The 19,179-nt window shown below is 37.7% G+C and overlaps 1 long non-coding RNA gene across 2 annotated transcripts; it reads left to right on the top strand.

Moving 5' to 3' along the window:
* Positions 1-330: 330 nt before the first annotated feature.
* Positions 331-18,904, top strand: LOC108522069 (uncharacterized). Of its 2 annotated transcripts, none has more exons than XR_001883361.1 (3): positions 331-1,226; positions 17,965-18,047; positions 18,626-18,904. It is a non-coding gene; the product is annotated as an uncharacterized LOC108522069 (long non-coding RNA). The 2 variants fall into 2 exon arrangements; XR_001883360.1 differs by lacking the exon at positions 331-1,226 and adding an exon at positions 6,005-6,202.
* The last annotated feature ends 275 nt before the right edge of the window (positions 18,905-19,179 follow it).

Here is a 19,179-nt window from a genome sequence, read left to right on the forward strand (position 1 = left end):
CTTTTGTGATCAGAAGTCCCTCTACACTCAAATCAGAAAAATATGCAATTATATTTTGTAGTTTTTTATTTTAGTTTTAGTTTTGAGGTGGAGTTTCGCTCTTGTCACCCAGGCTGGAGTGCAATGGTGTGATTTCGGCTCCACCTCCCAGGTTCAAGTGATTCTCCTGCCTCAGATTCCCGTGTAGCTAAGCTAGGATTACAGGCATGTGCCACCACACCTGGGGAATTTTTGTATTTTTAGTAGAGATGGGGTTTCACCATGTTGGCCAGGCTGGGTCTCGAATTCCTGACCTCAGGTGATCCGCCCACCGAGGCCTCCCAAAGTGCTGGAGAGAATTACTTTTTTAAAATTATGATTAGTAAACTATTTTTAGAGCAATTTTAAGTTTGCAGCAAAATTGAATGGAAAATACAGAGTTCCCATATCCTCCCTGGCCCCACACATGCACAGCCTCCCCTATTATCAACAGCCCACACCAAAGCAATACATTTGTTAAAAATCCACAAACCCACATTGACGTATCATTACGACCCAAAGTCCACCGTATACATTAGGGTTCACTCTTGGTGTTGTACATTCCATGGGTTTTGATGAATGTATGAATGACAAGTATGTGCCACTATAGTACCCATACAGAAAGATTTCACTGACTTAAAAATCGTCTGTGCTTCACGTATTCATCCCTTCCTTCCCTTAACCCTTGGCAATCACTGGTCTTTTTACTGTCTCCACAGTGTTGCCTTTTCCAGGATGTCACAGAGTTGGAATCATACAATATGTTGCCTTTTCAGGTTGGCTTCCTTCACTTAGTAATACGCATTAAGTTTCCTCCATAGCTTTTTATGGCTTGATAGACTGTTACTTTTTAGTACTGAATAATATTCCACTGGCTGCATATAACACAGTTCATCCATTCATCTACTTGAGGACAGGTTGCTTCTAAGTTTTGGCAATGAAAACAAAGCTGCTATAAACATCCATGTGCATGTTTTTATGGGCACATAAGTTTTCCATTCATTTGGGTAAATACCAAGGAGTGTAACTGCTGGTTCGTACGGTTGGAAAATGTTCAGTTGTATAAGAAACTGCCAAACTGTCTTCCCAAGTGACCGGACCATTCTGCACTTCCACCAGCGATGCCTGAGCGCTTCTGTTGTTCCACATCCTCATCAACATTTGGGATTGTCGGTCTTTTGGATCTGGGCCATTCTAATAAGTGTGTGGTAATACCTTATTGATGTTTTTTAAATTTCCTAATGATATATGAGATTGAATGTATTTTCATATGTTTATTTGTCATCCGTATTTCTTTGGTGAGATGTCCAGCCAGGTCTTCTGCCCCTAAAAAAAATTTTTTTTTATATATATTTTTGAAAGAGGGTCTCACTCTGTCACCCAGTCTGCAGTGCAGTCATAGCTCACTATACCCTCAAATTCCTGGGCTCAAGTGATTCTCCTGCCTTAGACTCTAGAGTAGCTAGGACTACAGGCATGCACCACCATGCCCTGCTCATTTCTTATTTTTTAATGTTTTGGAGAGGCAGGATTACTCTACGTTGCCCAGGTTGGTCTCCAACTCTGGGCCTCAAGTGATCCTCCCACCTTTGCCCTTCTGCCCATTTCTAGAACATGTTTTTCATTTTCTTATTATTTAATGTTAGATGTTCTTTGTATGTTTTGTTTGATGGTCCTTTATTAGATATGTCTTTTGCAATTATTTTCTCCCAGTCTGTGGCCTGTCATCTCACTTTCTTGACATTATCTTCCACAGAACAAAAGTATTAAATTTTAAGGAAGTCCAGCTTATCAATTCTTTCCTTCATGGATCATGCCTTTAGTGTTGTACCTAAAACATGATCACCACACAAAAGGTAATCTAGGTCTCCTCCTATGCTATTGCCTAAGAGTTTTACAGTTTTGTATTTTACTCTTAGGTCCCTGATTCATTTTCAGTTAATTTTTGTGAAGGATGTAAGGTCTGTGCCTAGATGATTCTTAACTTTTTCTCTCTCTTTTTTTTTTGAAAGTGGATGTCCATTTGTTCCAGCACCATTTCCTCAAGGGCTTTTTGCTCCAAGGTATTGCCTCTGCTCCTTGGTAAAAGTTGAACTGACTGTATTTATGTATTTCTGGGTTGTCTATTCTGTTCCATCCATCCATTTGTCTGTCCTGTCATCAATACCACACTGTCTTGGTCACTAAAGTTTACAGTAAGTCGAAGTCAGGAAGTATCAGTCCTCAGACTTTGTCCTTCAATATTACGATGACTATTTTGGGTATTTTGTCTCTGCATATAAACTTTAGAATCAGTTTGTTGATATCCACGAAATAACTTGCTGGTATTCTGATTTGAGACTACACGAATTTGTACATAAAAGTGGGAAGAACAGACATCTTGACAATATTGTTTTCCTATCCATGAACATGGAATATCGCATCATTTATTTAATCTTTTATATCTATTATCAAAGCTCTGCAGTCTTCCTGATATACATCTTGTTCACAATTTATTAGATATCTACCTAAGCATTTCATTTCAGGGGTACTAATGTAAATAATATGCTTTCAATTTCACATTACACTTGTTCACTGCTGATAAATAGAAAAGTGATGGATTTTTGTATATTACCCTTGTATCTTGCAACCTGGCTATAACCACTTAGTAGTTCCAGGAGTTTTTTTTGTTAATTCTTTTGGATTTGCTATATAAATGATGTCATCTGCCAACAAAGACAGTTTTATTTCTTCCTTCCCAATCTATTTGCTTCTTATTTCTGTTTATTATCTTATTGCATTAGCTAGTACCACAGTTTGAATGTTTTCGCTTATCCAAAATTTATGTGGGAAATTAAACCCCAATTGATGGCATTCAGATGTGGACAGGTTGGGAGGTGATTGGGCCCTGGGGGCTCTGCCCTCATGAATGGGATTAACGCCCTTAAAAAAGCGGCTTCAGAGACCTGCCTAGCCATTCCATCTCTTCTGCCATATGAGGACACAGCAATAAAGTATCATCCTGGAAACAGAGCAACCCTTACCAGACACGAATCTGCCAGTGCTTTGATCCTGGACTTCCCAGCATGCAGAACTGTGAGAAATAAACTTCTGTGATTTATAAATTACCCAGTCTGTGGTATTTTGTTATAGCAGCAGGAATAGAGTAAGACAACTAGGACTTCCCATATGACGTTGAAAGGCAGTGGTGAGGGGACATTCTTGCCTTGTTCCTGATCTTAATGGAAAAGGTTCAAGTTCCTTACCATTAAGTATGATGTTAGTTGTAGGGTTTGTGTAGATACTCTTTAACAAGTCAAGGAAGCTCCCTTTTATTCCTAGTTTCTTGGGAGGTTTTATGAAAGAATGTTGGGTTTTGTCAAATCCTCTTTCCGTATCTATTGGTAAGATCACCTGATTTTGATAAACCATTTTTATTCTCACTTAGTTCCAAATACTTAAAAGTTCCTCAAGATTTATTCTTTGAGCCCTGTTATTCAGAAGTGTGCATTTAATCTCAATATATTTGGGGATTTTCCAGCTATCTTTCTGTTATTAATTTCACTCTTCATTCCATTGTGGTCTGACAGCAGATATATTATTTCTATTAAGTTTATTAAGGTCTGTTTTATGGCATCGAATGTGGTCTATCTTGGTGAACGTTCTGTGTGACCTTCAAAAGAATGTGTGATTTGCTGTTATTGAATAATGTAATCTATAGATGTCAATTATATCCAGTTGGTGTTTTTGAGTTCAACTATGTCCTTACCAACTTTCTGCCTGCTAGATCAGTCTATTTTTGCTAGAGGGGTACTGATATCTCCAACTATAGTAGTGGATTCATTTATTTCTCCTAGGAGTTCTATCAGTTTTTGCCTCACATATTCTGATGCTCGGTTGTTAGGTGCATACACATTAGGCACTGTTATGCCTTCTTAGAGTATTGACTCCTTTATCATTATATACCGCCCACCTTTATCCCTGATAACTTCCCTGCCTCTGAAGTCCTTTGTCTGAAACTGATACAGCTATTCTGATTTTCTTTTCATTAGTGTTACCATGCTATATTCTTTATCTCTTCAATCTGTATATTTAAAGTACATTTCTGGCAGTCAAGATATTGTTGGGTCGAGTGTTTTGATCCACTCTCACATCTCTGTCTTTTAATGGCTGTGTTTAGGCCATATTTCAAGTGATTATTAATATAATTAGATTAATGTCTGCCATGTTTGTCACTATGTTCTATTGTTTGACTTTGTTACTCTTATTTCTGTCTTACACACTTTTCCTACCTTTTGTGGTTTTAGTTGAGCATTTTATGCAATTCAATTTTCTCTCCTTTCTTATCACATGAATTATACTTCTTGCTTTACTACTTGTAGTGGTTTCCCCAGAGTTTGCAACACACATTACAATTAACCCAACTCCACTCTCGAATAACATTATACTGTTTCATGGGCAGTGCAAGTACCTTATAATAACAAAATATTCTGAATTCTTCCCTCCAGTCCCTTGTGCCATTTCACTTATACATAAACCGTCATTCATTTTACTTACACATAAGCACACACACACAATCAAATACACAGTTACTATTATTGTTTTGAACAAATTATGTTAGTAGAAAGAAAAAAAATTTATTTTATCTTTCCTTATTCCTTCTTGAATGATCTTCCTTTCCTCATCTACATCCAGGTTTCTAACTGAAATAATTTGCCTTCTTTCTGAAGAACTTCTTTTAACATTACAAGGCAACAAATTCCCTTAATTTCGTCTGAGAAAGTCTGTATTTTTACTTTTTATGAAAGATATAGTTTTACTGGATACAGAATCCTAGGTTGGTGGGATTTTTTCTTTCAACACTTTATTTCATTCCAACTCCTCCTGCTTGCATGGTTTCTGAAAAAAAGTCAGATGTAATTCTTAACTGTGCTCCTCTATCGGTAAAGTGTTTATTCCTCTGGCTTCTTTCAAGTTTAATTTTCTGACATTTGAATATGGTATGCTTAGGTATAATATTTTCGGCATTTAGCCTGCTTGGTGTTTTCTGAACTTCCTGGATCTATGGTTGGTGTGTCTGATACTGGTGAAATTGTCAAGCATTCTTGACTCAAACATTTCTTCTGTCCCTTTCTCTCCTTCTTCCCTTCTGGTATTCCCATTATACATATGTTACATCTTTTGTAGCTTTCCTGTAGTTCTTGAATATTCTTTTCTCAATTGGTTTTTTCCCAGACTTGTCTCTCTCTGCTTTCAGTTCTGAACATTACTAGTTGTCATATCCTCACATTCAGAGATTCTCTCCTTTGTCACGTCCAGTCTGCTGATAAGCCCACCACAGGCTTTTTATGTTTTGTTACAGTGTTTTTGATCTCTAGTGCTTCTTTTTGGTTCCTTCTTAGAATTTCTATCTCTATGCTTATATCGTCCATTTATTCTTGTTCCCTATTTTTTGGCATTAAAACTCTTAGCATTTTAATCATAGTTTTTAATAATCCGTGGTCTGATTATTCCAACATTCCTGCCATATCTGACTCTAGTTCTAATGCTTGTTCAGTTTCTTTACACTGCTGGATTTGCTTTAGCAGACCTCTTGTAATTTTTGCTGAAAGGTGAACGTGATGTACTGGGTAAAAGGAACCTTGCTAAATAGGCCTTTAATAACATAGTGTAAGGTGTGGGCAAGGGAAGCCTTCTTAGCCCTACGATTAGATTTAATCTTTAGACAGCCTGTGCCACAGGACTTTGAACTTCACCAGGGCTGCAGTTTCCCCCCTTACGTGAAACGGGATCACTGGAGGGGGCTGAGGTTGTATATTTCCCTTTCCCCATGTAGAAAGCTACAGTAGGCTAGAGTTAGGTATTTCCCTTCCCCCAGGTAGGCTAGGCTTCGGTAAAATCCTGTCTTCTGAGGGTAGGCTTTGTTAAGAACAGAAAGCTCTTACATATTTCAAAATGATCCCTTTCCCCCTCCCGCTGCAAGAAGCACAAGGAGATTTTTCTCCAATATTCACTGTGAGGTCAAGCTCCTGGAGGTAAAAACTCACACCTGTGGCAGCCGTCCCCCATGACTGGGTCCCTCTGAAGTTTCTGACTCTCAAGAGTTGTCCATACTGTGCATCCAGTGATTCATCAACTACAGTTCCGCCTTTCCTCCTCCAGCACTGGTCCCCACAGAGGTTTCCGCCTGTGGGTTTCTGCTCTGGTAAGTTGTGATTCTGTGTATCTACCTGTCTGTCTCCAGTTTTCGGTGCAGCAGTATGCCCCATGGCTTCACTTCCCTGATGGATCCAACAGAGCTTTTTTGTTTATTATTATTATTTTTGCTTGTTCAGCTCTTTACTTGCAGTTAGGACAGCATGGTTACTTATCAGCTCCTTCCATGCCAGGCTGGAAACCATGGAATTACTTTTTGAATGTGGCATTAAATGAAAACACAGAGTGTTTCCCTGAAGAAGCAACCACTGAGCTAGTGTGATGCACTGAAGGGTTTTTCTCTTCTCCAACAAAATGTGACACCTCCCTAATTATACGTTAAACTTTCGTTTAAGAGACGGGTTCTTACCATGTTGCCCAGGCTGGACTCCATTCTCCTGCGCTCAAGTAATCCCTCCTACCTCAGCCTCCCGAGGGACACAGGTACACATACCACCATGCCTGGCATTATATATTAAATTCTTATCAAGCCTAGCATTAGTTTTTTTTAATGTGTTTGGTCTTTTATTGGTTCCCCACAATTTTCATTATAACTTGCATGTATAAGCTACATATATCCAAGGTATAATTATAATAAATGCCATGTTATCATTGATTCCTATATAATTATTACATATATAGTACTGTCTGCCCAGCGGTATTGTCAGTTTTTTAAAGCATCCCATATTTTAAATCTTCTTCATGCCCCTAATAACTTTTACCATAAAGTAGATGTTAAGTAAATACTTACTGATTCAATACTCTCCCCAGCCAAACCTGAGATATTAAAAAATTAGTCGTTGGTTGCCGGGGGCATCAAGAGTTATTGTTTAATGGGTATAGAGTTTAAGTTTCACAAAACAAAAAGAATCACAGAGATGGATGATGGTGAGAATTGCACATTATAAATGCATTTAACTACACTAAACTGTACTCCTTAAAATGATAAAGATAATAAATTTTATGTTATGTGTATTTTGCCACATTAAAAAAACTTAAAATATAGGAAGAGAAAAAAAATCTAGTCTATAATAATAAATGGTTAACTACCAGGTCTTAAGTAAAGATCAGTAATACTGCCCCAAGAGCCCCCCAGACAATCAATCTGCTGTACACTTTCCACATGTGGCAGTCACAGAACATGGATAACTGGCAACACAGAGCCCTCAGAATGGATCTCCTGGTAGCTTTCTGTTTGTTTGGATCAAAGTACATTAGATTAAGAATGGGGAAATATTGCTATGCAACACATTGATCAAGGTTCCTGACAGCAAAACAGGTCATTATGAACCCTTTATTCACCTTTTAAAAAATGTTTTAATTACTTTTTTAGTTATACTAGTAAACGCAAAAGGATATTTCAGGACTTTTCAGTTTGACAAAACAGTCTATAAAACAAAATGGTGGGTGACAAAATTGTTACCCTTTTATTTTTTAAAAGCTTTATTGAGGTATAATTCACATACAATTCACCCATGTGAAGTGTACAATTCAGTGGTTTTGGAACATTACATTATTTTAAAACTGTAGCAAAATATGTATTAATATAGGATTTGCCATCTTAAACATTTTTGAGTACACAATCTGGCAGCATTAATCACCACCGTACATTCCCAGTGTTTTGCAACCATCACCATTACCTATTTCTAAAACTTTTTTATCGCCCCAAACTACAGACCATTAAGTAATAATTTCCCATTCTCTGGTCTTCCAAGCCCCTGGCATCCTCAAATCCACCTTCTGTATCTATTAATATGCCTAGATATTTCATGAGTGGAATCATACAGTATTTGTCCTTTTGTGTCTGTCTTATTTCAATTAGTGTGTTTTCTAGGTTCATCATTTTGTTGCACGTGCCAGTACTTTATTTCTTCTTACGGCTGAAGAGTATTCCACCATATGGATAAATTACAATTTGTTTATCTGCTCATCTGTTGATAGACACTTGGGTGGTTTCCACCTTTTGAAAAATGCTGTGAATGAGACTGCAGTGAACACTGGCATACAAGTATCTGCGTGGGTCTGCCTTCAATTCCTTGGAGCATATACCCAGAAGTGGAATTGCCAGATCATGTAACAAATTCTACATTTAACCTTTTGAGGAATTAGTAAACTCTTTTTCACAAGCAGCTGCACCATTTTACAATCCCAACAGCAATGTACGAGTGTTCCAATTTCTCCACATTATTACCAACACTTATTATTTCCCATTTTTCACTTTAAAAAAACCATAGCCATCTAAGTAGATGTAATTACCTCATTGTGGGTTTGACCTGAATTTTTCTAATGACTAATGATACTGAACACCTTTTCATGTATTTATTGGATATGTATATATGTCTGGAGGAATGTCTATTCAAGTCCTTTGCCCATTTTTAATTGGGCTTTTTGTTGCTGTTGAGCTGTAGGTGTTTTTAAAATATTCTAGATACCAATCCACTAACAGATACAAGCTTTGCAAACATTCTTCCCTTCTGTAGATTGTCTTTACACTTTCTTGATAAGGTCCTTTAATGCATAAAACTTTCAAATTTTGATAAAATATAACTTAACTATTTTTTCTTCTGTTGCTCATGCTTTTGGTGTCATACCTAAGAATCCATTGCAAAATCAAAGGTCATGAAGATTAAACTGTTTTCTTTGAAAAGTTTTAGGGTTCTGGCTTTTATATTTAGGTTACTGACCCATCTGGAGTTAATTTTTATATGTGATGTGAGGTAGGTGGTCCAATTTCATTCTGTACATGTGGAAATCAAGTTATCTTGGCACCATCTGTTGATGAGACTATTCTTTCCCAATTGAGTGGACTTAGCATCCTTGTCAAAACTCAACAGCCATAGATGTATGGGTTTATTTCTGAACTCTAAATTCTATTCCACCAGACTATAAATCTATATTATTACTAGACTACATATCTATATTATTCCAATACCACATTGTTTTGATTACTGTAGCTTTGGAGTAAGTTTTGAAATGAGGAAGAGGAGAGTAGTAATTGAGGAAAAGCTGCAAAAAGAATGCAAGACCAATGGGAGCTTTGGAAAATAATGGGTTTTTTAAGTTACCTCTGGCTACAGGGTGTAGAATGAGGAAAAGATATCACAACTTAATTTTGGACTGGGAATAAGGGAGAGATGAGTGTCAAGAATAATGCTTAGATTTCCGGTTTACACAGGGTGTTACACTGGGGTGTTTTCAACTGAGGTAAGAAATCTGGGACGGAGACTAAGTTTGCAGAAGGCAGTGGTATATGTATGTGTGTGCTGAGTTTGGTTTTAGGCAGACTAAGTTCAGGCGTCTTTTAGACATCAAAGGGAGATGTTAAGTAGGTATGTGGAGATAGAGCTAGTGAGCTGAGAATATATTCTGAAGATCTGTGAGGCGCCTAAGCATGGTAACTGAAACCATCAATGTAGATTAGACTGCCCCAGGAGAGAATATGGTAGAAAGCGACCTAGGCCCCTAAGAACTAAGAGCAAATCTAGGAGAGTTGTCTTACAGCAGTCCAGTGAAGGCAAGATTTCAGAAAGTACAGAATAATGCTAGGATGTCAAAAAGCAGAAAGAACTGAAAATATCCACTAGATTTAGCAATATGTTGGTCACTGATGACTTCAGCAAGAGCTGTCTTAGTGAAATAATAGCACCCCAACCGGATTGGAGTGGGTTAAGAAGTGGCAGGTGAAGAAACTGAAATAGAGAACTCCTTCCAGAAGAATGACTGAAAAAAGTAAAGGTGGTAGATGGAAAAGTAGCCGGAAAGAGACAGATGAGAGGTCACATGGTCTAGGATTATTTAAATTTTATTGTCATTTTAATTAAAACACTATATATATATGATTTTCAAAATCAAATAGTCCCAAACCCCTACCCCTCTTCCTGCCACCCTAAGGCAATCACTGTAAACTATTTTAGTTTTCTTTTTTGGGTCTTACCTCTGTATTTACAAACCCTACCCTTATGTAATTATCTTCCTACTTAAGTCAATTAATCTCTTTCACACATACCTCCCCAGCACACATACACTATCCTTCCTTTTTTCTTCTTGAGAAAGTCATACTCCAATTTCTAGTTAAATCAAAATGCACTGTTAATTAGGACAATGCACTTCCCCACCACACTGAAATTAGGCGAGGCCACGTGTGGATTTGACAAACAGAATCTGAGTAAAAGGGATTTACACCACTTGTACAACGGATGATGTAAGAAAGCTCACTATGACTTGCTATGCTTTCTTTTTCTTTATACCATGGGTAATGGCAATCCCAAACTGGTGGCTGCTCTGTCAGCCTACATACTAGAATGAGGACAAATGACAGCAGAACTCCCAGCTCATCTGTGATGGACATGTATTATGAGCAACAATCACTGTTTTAAACTACTGAGATTTTGAGGTCGCTTGGTATCACAGCATAACCTAACCAACCCTGCCTATCCTAGAAAGTCAAGGAGATTATACATGAGGAAAGACTTAAATAGTGAAAGAGAGCTAGCCTTGCAAAGGGGAAGCACATGCAAAGCCGTTAAGTGAGAAAGAACTCAGTATGTTTGAAGCAGAAAGGACAGTGGAATGTGGTAAACAGAACTATGAAAAGCAGAAGAGAGCTATACTGAGATTAAATCATGCAGAATGTAAAGCTGACAATAAGTAGCTTAGATTGCAATATGACAGCAATACACAGCAACTGAAGGGATTTTAAGCTGGAGTAGGGTGTGAGGGGAACACGGTGTTAAGCAAAACGCTACATAATCAATCAAAAATAGTTGGCATTCCCTTTCTACAGCCAAATTCCAGATCTCAGGCTCAGGCAAGAAACCAAACAATACCTTTCTGGAGAAATTAAATGTTCCCAGAGAAAAGACTCTTTAGACACTGACATTTGAAGGTATCTAAAGAAAAAGCCACCTGGCCACCTGACATCCCAACAGTAAAGCCAACTCACACAGAATAGGTACAGGTATGTGTTGAGTCCAAGATAACTGTTTACACCAGCTTTCTAGTGTCTCACCCTTAAATGTGGACAGCCAGCCACAGATAACCAGGCATTTGAGACTAGCTTCTCAATAAAGAAAGAGGCCACATCAGACAAACAGAAGAGGGTAAGGGTTGGGGGAGAAGGAGGAATTCAAAACAGAAAATGCAGAAATAGTAAAGATTATTTAAATATATGTAATTAATATGAAAGAGTTGGAAATAGAATTTTATCTATAAACCATAAATAGCATACTGTAAGTAGGAATATTCAGGAAAATTTAAAATATGAGGAATAACAAATTCAGTTAAAGGGTTAGAAAATAAACTTGAGGCAATCTTCCAAAAAGTAGAACAAAAAAATAAGGAATGCACAATAGGAGACAAGAAAAATACATGATATAATATCTGAATAATAAAATGGAAGGAAAAAATTATTCAAGAAGATTTCCTAGCACTGGAAAACAGCCATTTGCAAACAGAAAGGGCCCATCAACTGTCCAACATATGAATGGAAGGAAGGCCAAAGCACGTCAGCTTAGAATATCAAAACACTGAGAGTTGCTTCCCAGGTAGTGATGGGTGATGGGGAGAGGTCATAAAACAAAATGTTATCACATTTCTTGGTATCAACATGGAAGCTAGAAAATGATAGATGAATGCCTTCTAAATTCTTCAGAAAAATTATTTTTAACCTAAATGTCTAATCCCTCTAAATGATCAATGAGTGAAGGCCAACTAAAGACATTTCAGTCACGTAGATATTCAAAAAATGTATGCACTTTATCTCAGGAAGCTACGAATATGAATAAATAAATCAGGAGAAAGAAAAACCTGCAATCTTGCCTTGTCCGGGAAACAGGACTCAACACAGGAAGAAGGGATGGAATGAGAATTCCCAAACCAAGAGCTTTACAGCAGACCTGTAAAAAAGTCCAGTCACTGTCAGAACAAGCGCAGGACAGGCTTAGAAAAGGGGCTCCAGGGAACAAACATGAAACGGAGCAATTGCCTTGGACTCAACACATACATATACCAATAAACATATAAATTTATGCTACAAACAAATGTATTAATATCCATGCAAAAATCTTAAATTTTGGTAAACAGAATCAAAATACTGTTTTTAATGTATCATTACAGGAATGCAATGATGGTTCAATATTAGGAAATACATTAATATAATAAATGATATCAGAAGAACTAAGAAGAATATGATCACCTCTAGAGATACTGAAAAAGCACTTGACAAAATTCAACATTCATTCATATAAAAAACCCTCAAAAACGAAGAACTGAGGGATAACACTTTAACACACAGGCAAACCTCATTGGTTTACAAGTTGCTTTATCGTGCTCAAGTATTGCTTCTTTTTTTCAAAAAAAAAAAAAAAAATCTGATGTGGCAACCCTGAGTCAAGCAAGTCTACTGCCCTTTATCCGACAGCGTGTGCCCAGTTCATGTCTCTGGATAACATTTTGTTAAGTGTCACAATATTTCAGACTTTTCCATTATTGTTATTGTATGTGTTATGGTGATCTGTGATCAGTGATCTTTGCTGTCACTAATTATTTTGGGTACCACAAACTACACCTATGTAAGACAGTGAACCTACTAAACGTGTGTGTTCTGACTACCCCACCAACTGCTCCTTCTCCCATCTTTCTCCCTCTGCTCGGGCCTGCTTGAGACACAATAATGAAATCAGGTAGATTAATAGCCCTACAATTGCCTCACAGTGTTCAAGTGAACGAAGAGTCACATCTCTCTCACTTTATGTCAAAAACTAAAAATGATTAAGCTTAGTGTGCAAGGCATGTCAAAAGCCAAGACAGGCTGAAAGCTGAGCCTCTTAAGCCAAATAGCTATCCCAGCTGCGAATGTAAAGGAAAAGTTCTTGAAGGAAATCAAAAGCGCTCTTTCAGTGAACACATGAATGATAAGAAGGCAAAACAGCCTTATTGCTGCTTTGGAAAATATTTTAGGGGTCTGAATAGAACACCAGATCAGCCACAATATTCCCTTAAGCCAAAACTGAATCCAGAACAAGGACCTAACTCTCTTCGGTTCTATGAAGGCTGCGAGAGGTGAGGAAGCTGCAGAAGAGAAGTGTGAAGTTAGCAGAGATAGATTCATAAGGTCATTCATGAGGAAAGAAGCTGCCTCATAAGAGTACAGGAGGAAACAGCAAGTCATCCGGAAGACCTAGCTAAGATGACTGATTAAGGTGGCCACACGAAACAACAGATTTCCAATGAAGACAAAGTCGTCTCCCATTGGAAGAAATGCCATCTAGGACTTTCACAGCTGGAGAGGTGATGATGCCTGGGCTCAAATCCTTAAAGGACAGGCTGACTGTTACTGCAGCTGGCGACGTTAACTTGAAGCCAATGCTAATTTACATTCTGAAAATCCTAGGGCCCTTAAGAATTATGCTACATCTACTCTGCCCATGTTGTGTAGATGCAGCAACAAAGCCTAGATGACAGCATGTCTGTTTACAGAATGGTTTACAGAATATTTTAATCCCACTGCTCAGAAGAATAGATTCCTTTCAAAATATTACTGCTCACTGGCAATCTACCTGGTCACCCAAGAGCTCTGATGGAGATGTACAGGGAGATGAGTGTTATTTCCATGTGGTTAACACGACCTCCCTTCTGCAGCCCACTGATCAAGAAGAATTTCAGCTGGGCACAGTGGCTCACACCTGTAATCCCAGCACTTTGGGAGGCTGAGGCAGGAGGATCACTTGAGCTTAGGAGTTCAAGGCTGCAGGGAGCCCTGTTTGTGCCACTGCACTCCAGCCCAGGTGACAGAGCACAACCCAGTCTCAAAAAAAAAAGTAATTAAGTAATTTCAACTTCCAAGTCTTATTAAAGAATACGTTTCCTAAACCTAAAGCTGATACGGTGATTCCTCTGATGGATCTGGGCATGTTAACTCCAGATGTAGTGGAAATGGGAAGAGACCTAGAATTAGAAGTCGAGCCTGAAGATGTAACTGAATTGCTATAATCTCAGGAAAAACTTTAATGAATGAGGAGTTGCTTCTTACCGATAAGCAAAGAAAATAGTTCCTTGAGATGGAACCTAATCCTGATGAAGATGTTGTGAACATTGCTGAAATGACAACAAAGGTTTCAGAATATTCCATAAACTTAGTTGATAAAGCAGCAGCAGGGTTGGAGAGCAGTGACTCCAATTTTGAAAGAGGTTCCACCGTAGGTAAATGCTATCAAACAGCGTTACAAAGACAGAGAAATCTTTCATGAAAGAAAGAGCCAATCGATGGGGCAAACTTCATTGCTGTCCTTATTTTAAGGAACTGCCACAGACATCCCAACCTCCAGCAGCCACCACCCTAATCAGCCAGCAGCCACCAACATCAAGGCAAGACCCTCCACCAGCAAAAAGACCACAATTCCCTGAAGGCTCAGATGATTGTTAGCATTTTTAGCAATAAAGTATTTTTTAATTAAGGTCTGTACATTTGTCTTGTTAGACATACCATTGTTGCACACTTAACAGACTATGGTATAGTGTAAACATAACTTTTATCCACACTGGGAAGCCAAAAAATGTGTGTAACTCACTTTGTTGTGATACTCACTTTGTTGTGATGGTCTGGAACCAAACCCACAGTATATCCAAGGTATGCTTGTATACATATTAGCTTCAAAGCTATCATCTTACTTAATGGAGAAACATTAGAAGATTTTGTGTTAAAATAAAGAAACAGTTAAGGATCCTCACTATATCCCTTCTTATTAAATACTGCTTTGGGGGTATTTACCAATGCAATCACATGAGAAGGCAATCAGAGGAATCAGAACTGGAAAAAGGTAAAACATCTTCTATTTGCAGATGGCACCAATGATGTGACTATATATTCAGAAAACTCAAAAGAATGAATGAAAAATACAATCAAAAGTCAGAAAATCAAAACTATCAAGTATTAGATGGAAATATGAGTAAATTCCTTTAAAACCAAAGAGTAGAAACAAGCAAACAAACACAAAACCCAAAAACAAGCAAAATTAAACCCTTTGCACATCCCAAATACACCACACACAAAGTAAAAATACAAGTGACAAATTGAATAGGCAAAAGTGTAAGAAATATTTGCAACTTATAAATTCAGGGCTAATATCTCTAATATGTAAAGAACCTCTAAAATTTTGGAATACACCCCAAAATCCAATAGAAAAAAAATGAGCACAAGATACGGATAAACAGAAAACATAAAAAGTAATGCAAAAGGCCTATACATTTATCGAAAGATGCTTAATTTATCTCATTATTAGAGAAGAGCAATTTTTAGATTACATTTAATATATCATTTCTACATATTAGACTAGCAAAACTCTAAAAGCCTGGCAATGTACTCTGCTTTACAGGCTGCAGGGAAGTAGGCATGCTCATACACTACTGGTGGGAACACAAAACGTCACAGTCTTTATAGAGGGGAATATGGCAATAATCACCAAAGTTACATATGCATTTACTCTTTGACCCACCAATCTCACTGGCAAAAATCACAAAATGACGTATATATAAAATCATTTATCACAGCCCTTTCTGTAATAGTAAATCAATAAGGAACTGGTTGAACACGGTATGGGGCATCCATACAGTGGAGTACAATCACCTATTGAAAAAAAAATAAGAGGGATCATGTCAAAATGCAACTAAAGAAAAAATAAAGTGGACTTCATCAACATTAAAAAGTTCTGTGTTTCAAAGAACACCATTAAGTGAAAAGACAACCATATAATGTAAAAAAATTTAAAAAAATTTTAAAACCTGCAAATCATATATTTGATAAAGAGGTTCTATTCAGAATATACAAAAATTATTACAACAACAGAAATACAAATAACCCAAGTAAAACATGGATAAAGGATCTGAACAGATGTTTCTCCAAAAAAGATACATAAATGGCCAGTAAGTACATAAAAAGATGCTTAACATTAGTCATTAGAGAAATGCAAATCAAAATCACAATGAGATGCCAGTTCATAACCATAAGGATGGCTTCAATCAAGAAACCATACAATAGGCTGGGTGCGGTGGCTCATGCCTGTAATGCCAGCACTTTAGGAGGCCGAAGAGGGCAGATGAATTGAGCCCAGGAGTTCAGGACCAGCCTGGCCAACATGGTGAAACCCTGTCTCTACAAAAAAACAAAAATTAGCTGGGCATGGTGGCAAACACCTATAGTTCCAGCTACTCAGGAGGCTGAAGTCAGAGGATCACTTGAACCCAGGAACTAAGGCTGCAGTGAGCCAAGATCTCACCACTGTACTCCAACCTGGGTGACACAGCAAGACCTTGTCTCAAAAAAAAAAAAAAAAAAAAAAAAAAAAAGAAGAAGAAGAAGAAAAGGAATAACAGAATAATAGAAACCAGTGTTCTCATACATTGCTGGTGGTAATGTAAAATGGTGCAGCTGCTTTCAAAAACAGTATGGCAGTTCCTCAAAAAGAAAATATGGAGTTCCCAAATGACCTAGCAATTCCACTCCTACACATATACACAAAAGAACTGAAAACATACGTCCAAACAAAAAACATGTACATGTACATTCACAGCAGTATTACTGATATTAGCCTAAAAGTGGAAAAAACCCAAATGTCCATCAACTGATAAATGGATAAACAAAATGAAACAAAATGTGTTATACCCAATGGAATATTATTCATACAATGAAATGTTATTTGGCTAGAAAAAGGAGTAAGATACTGACACATGCTACAACATGGATGAACCTTGAAAACATTCTGCTAAGTGAAAGAAGCCAGAAACAAAAGGCCACATATTATATGCTTCGTGTTTATATGAAACATCCGGAACAGACAAATCCACAGAACGACTGGTAGGTGCCAGGGGATGTGGTGAAAGAAAATGGGAAATGACTGCTATTGGGTCTGGGGTTTCTTTTTGGAGTGGTGAAAATGCTCTGGAATTAGACGGTGGTAATGGCTACAATACCTTGTAAATACACTAGAAATCACTGATTTGTATACTTTTTTTAAAAGTCACTGGAGCCAATTTACCTGTTACTTTGTTCAAGCCAGCAGAGGACTATTTTTATAGCGTCTATTAAAATTGTGAACTTACAAAGAATCATAAAGAATTTCCAAACCAGGATTCCTGATTTCTGCCCTTCCTTTCCTTGAGGCCTCCCCCACCCTCTAGGAAAGTGGCTTATGTGTGCTTTCATTTTCATTACTGTTAATTATTAACTTTTAAAAATAGTTATTATGCCAGGCACAAAGGCTCATGCCTGTCATCCTAGCACTTTGGGAGGCTGAGGCAGGTGGATCACTTGAGGTCAGGGGTTTGAGACCAGCCTGGACAACATGGTGACAACCTGTCTCTACAAAAAATACAAAAATTAGCCAAGTGTGGTGGCATGCACCTATAATCCCAGCTACTTGGGAGGCTGAGGCAGGAGAACTGCTTGAATCTGGGAGGCGGAGGTTGCAGTGAGCCGAGATTGCACCACTGCATTCCAGCCTGGGCGACAGAGCAAGACTCTGTCTCCAAAAACAAAAATAAAAAAAGCCATTATGGAAATTTTCAAATATACTAGAGAGAATAATATAAACCTTTTATGGTACAATTTAACATTTTATCATATTTTAAATCTAAATTATTTTCCTGAAATTGCCAAGTCCTAGGCATCAAAAGTTCACTATGGTACACAGTAATTTAACAATAAAAATAACAAGTGTTAACTGTAAAATTCAGTTAAAAAAACAAACTTGACTCTAATACCCTCTTGTCTGCCATCAGAAATATCAAAGAATGTAAGAGAGCCTATACTGCCAGTCCTCAAATACCAGTAAGGAGATCTGTGCCTAGATGATTGAAAATAGGTAAGTAATACAAAGGTATTTTTTGTTTGTATTTTTAACGTAGCTCTTTTTCTGTGTTTTTATTAAATAAGTATTTGGAATCATGACCTGGATATGTATGAGAACTCAGACCAAACGATCTGAAATTCTCCACTCCACAAATATGTTACTTCTCAAGTGAATATATTCCACTAGTTTACTTCCAAATTGATGGTTCTCCCGTTATCTGAAGGTCGGGGAACTAGTTATTTTGTTTTGTTTTTACTTAATAAGGGCCTTTAAGATAAAGTATATAATACCTTTGTGATTAGAACTTTAAAGCATGTAGCATATTTATGCTAAGAAATTAATCACATGAACAGAGGGAAAAGGATCTACCATCCATAAGTTTTAGTTATGTGCTTTGTGTAAGTAAAACACCAAAATACAGTAAGGTTTGATTTATCCTAATTTAAAGATACATTCTATAAATTTTCCAAGTAAGTGATTTCCGTAAGCATTAAAAATTTCTTAAGATGTGACTGCAACTGTAACGTATATTTGAAATGCCCATATCTGCTTAAACAGAGTATAAACAAACATGTTTTCTAACTCCCCAGGGTCATCATATGCAACAATACAGAAAAATCGACTCAGGTGCACAGGAGCTGCTTCTCTCTACAGCAGGTTCTCTCAACCCTGGAGCCATTTGAGGCCAGTGGTTCCTGGTTGTGAGGCCATCCTGTGCATCATACATTCAGTGGCCTCCCTGGCCTTTACCCAGTTGATGCCTATAGTATCCTCCAAGGCATGATGATCAAAATTGTCTCCAGACAGAGCCAAATAGCCCCTGCAGGGTAAAGTCCACCAGACTTGAAAAATCCCTGCTGTAAATTAAATGGTCAGGCTTTTGCACTCCTGTGCTTGAAATTTGTTGTTTTCTATATCCTCCCTCAAGGTTTGCCACTAGATGGCCCAGTAACTGTATATAGGTTTCTCAAAGGATGCCCTTGTCCTTTTAGAACTGGTTTAAGTCTCTTGTACACCAAAATGTCAATACATCACCATGATGACAGCCAGGCCCCCAAAGAGGACCTCTTTGGTTACGGTAAAAGAGGGTGGAAGCTCCCCTCTGAAGAAGGGCGTGAGTTTTTAAATTACAAATATTATGGCT

This window comes from Rhinopithecus bieti, unplaced genomic scaffold, assembly GCF_001698545.2.
Source record: "Rhinopithecus bieti isolate Rb0 unplaced genomic scaffold, ASM169854v2 scaffold_64050, whole genome shotgun sequence".
Lineage (NCBI taxonomy): Eukaryota > Metazoa > Chordata > Mammalia > Primates > Cercopithecidae > Rhinopithecus > Rhinopithecus bieti.